This window comes from Entelurus aequoreus, linkage group LG15, assembly GCF_033978785.1.
Source record: "Entelurus aequoreus isolate RoL-2023_Sb linkage group LG15, RoL_Eaeq_v1.1, whole genome shotgun sequence".
NCBI lineage: Eukaryota > Metazoa > Chordata > Actinopteri > Syngnathiformes > Syngnathidae > Entelurus > Entelurus aequoreus.
The window spans coordinates 19,140,346-19,142,973 of record NC_084745.1 but is presented as its reverse complement, the minus strand read 5'-3'; the positions used below and the strand labels follow the sequence as shown (position 1 = coordinate 19,142,973).

Here is a 2,628-nt window from a genome sequence, read left to right as displayed (position 1 = left end):
GTAAGCTAGCCAGGCCAGCTAACTCCGGAGGCTTCTTTTGTGGGGGTGGAAAGCTCGGGATTTTGAATGCTCTGTTGGCACAGGAAATGTGGATAAATCACACAGACTTGAGGAGCGACGATCCTCCGCCCTTAAAACCGGGAGCTATGTCTTGTGGGTGGGTGGGGGGGTAACATTTCGCCGCTTCTGTGTGTTTACACGAAGGGTGTGTCTTACTTTTTTCCCACTCGATAACACGCCGTGTCGGTTACAAACTGCCGATGCGGGGAGGCCTGTTTTACAGCCGGTCATTGAACGCGCCTCAGCTGTTTTAACTCTCTTTTATTTCATGAGAATGCCTTTTAAAGAAGTGATGGCTAGCCACATATACACGCCACCTTGCCCCGTAATAGCATTTAGGAGCACTATAATGGCTCATAAACCATTTCAAAGTCACCACAAAAACAGAGTGGAGTGATTGAAGCATGTTCTAATGTCAGTGGTAGACTTGTGTAGTTGCTGCAGCTAACCCCCACAACACAATATGATGCCACATAATGGTGTGTTATGTGCGTGGTAATCTGTGGAATGTAGTTTTATGGTCAGATCATTCATCTGCAGGTTTGAATCACAAGGAGGAATGTAAAGCCCATTGTGAGAAGGCCAATAAAGGTAGGAAGAGTTGGTCCCCCTTCTTGTTAAAAAAACAAACTTTGCAGGCTGCTCATCTTCCCTATGCTCAAAGGGACAAGCGGTAGCAAATGGATGGGTGTTACTTTTAGAGACATTTGGTGATAGTATCCCAGGCAGAGGGAAGACGAAAGCGCCACCATATCAGCAATGGAGGGTGTGTCTGCTACAGCTGCACTCCCCCAGGACTCCCTGTAATTTTGTTTTCTTCTGAGCCCTCGTAAGATTTGCCAGTGTCGAGGCACCGCTCGGAAGATCTGTGCCAATTATAGCCCACACAGAGCAGCTTCACATGTAACAAAAGTGTCTGGTCTTTCGGGGACAAACGCTCCTTTATTGGCATTTACAGACCCGACAAAACGTTAGTTGTCAACTATTGAACTGAATGGTAACTAACCAGAACTGACTTTGGAAATAAAGAGCCAAAACTATTGCTTCCCATTGGGAATAATGGAAGTATAAATAATCCGTACCAATATTAAACTGTGCCAGAAGTGTAAAGTAGCATTTGATCAAATAAACACCGCTCAGCTTGATGATGAATAAAATGACATTATGTTGGGAAGACATATCTTAAATATCAACTGCCACACAAGTGTAAATAGAAGTTAATGGCTACTGTTCACACATATAATGCCTAATTCTGATTATCATACAGGTGCAAAATGAAGTGAAATATTAAGTTGTAAGATAATATATACATATGAGATGAATATAACATGAATACAATTATTTAAACGCAGACAGAAGAAGATAATTTAATACGTTCAGTGTATTTTGCCAAGATACCTGTGGCGGTGGGGGCGTGGCTATGGGCGTGGTCACCATGACATCATTGAGTAATTTGCATAATTTACTACAATGATATGATTTTCTCTAAAAAGGCTAAAAAAAATTATACTTACTAATTAATAATAACAGTTTTGTTTTAAACCTCCATCCATCCATTTTACAATATAATTACAACACTTTATGTACATATTTATATACAGATTTGAACAATAAGTTATTCACTGAAATATATTTATTAATTGTGGTTCTTACAAAAAATATATCTTATAAAATATAAATGCTAAAATAACTCTTAAAGCTCTGCCCCTTTAATTAGTGCATACTAAATAATTTAACTTTAGTCTACTACTACAACCATATTATTTACCAGCAACATAATAATTTCTCTCTTTCTATCCCCTCCTGCTCCGGCCCGGCTGCACCAAATGATAATGTAAATACATTTAATAAAGTCAAATACAGATAAGGCAACAAGAGAAGTATTCTACACTTCTCTTTTGTAAAGTAAATCTGAACAGCCGATATGGGCATCTACATCAACTATATGATTTGCCTCAGAAGCTGGACAGGCCAAAAATAAAAAAAATAAAAAATAAAAATCTATTTGTGGCGGACGTAATTCTTTCGTGGCGGGCCGCCACAAATAAATGAATGTGTGGGAAACACTGACGTTGCTCAAGTCAACGACGACACAAATGGTGTCGTTTTTGTCACCGTAAAATAGGAGCGCCACATTCGTTGTAATATTAAAAGTTAAAGTACCAATGATTGTCACACACACACGAGGTGTGGTGATCATTGTCAACTTCCTCATTATCACTAAGCAGTGTTCAACAAAAAACTACTGTCTAGTTGCACAGCATTAAAATGTGCACTTAAATTACTACTTGTGATGCTTTTGCTCATATGTTGATCAATATGCATTGTTCTAATCAAATTGTTATTCAATGTAGACACATGAATAAAATACATTGGTAAATAAAAATGTAGCATGAGCGGTCTCTATAGTTCAGTAAGTAGATGAACACAAATTTTTCCACTGTTTGGGCACCACATCTTGAGCGACGTGCAGAGCGACCGCTTTAGTGAACTTTTTCTTTTTTGAGTAAATTATTTCACCACAGTAGCTGCTTTTTAGCTGGAGTTTGTTAGTTTGTTGTTATGTAC

At 38.7% G+C, this 2,628-nt stretch overlaps 1 protein-coding gene across 15 annotated transcripts in view; it reads left to right on the top strand.

Moving 5' to 3' along the window:
• Positions 1–2,628, top strand: part of abi1a (abl-interactor 1a) — a 43,273-nt gene that overhangs the window by 628 nt on the left and 40,017 nt on the right. The gene's annotated exons all lie outside the window — the stretch shown is intronic.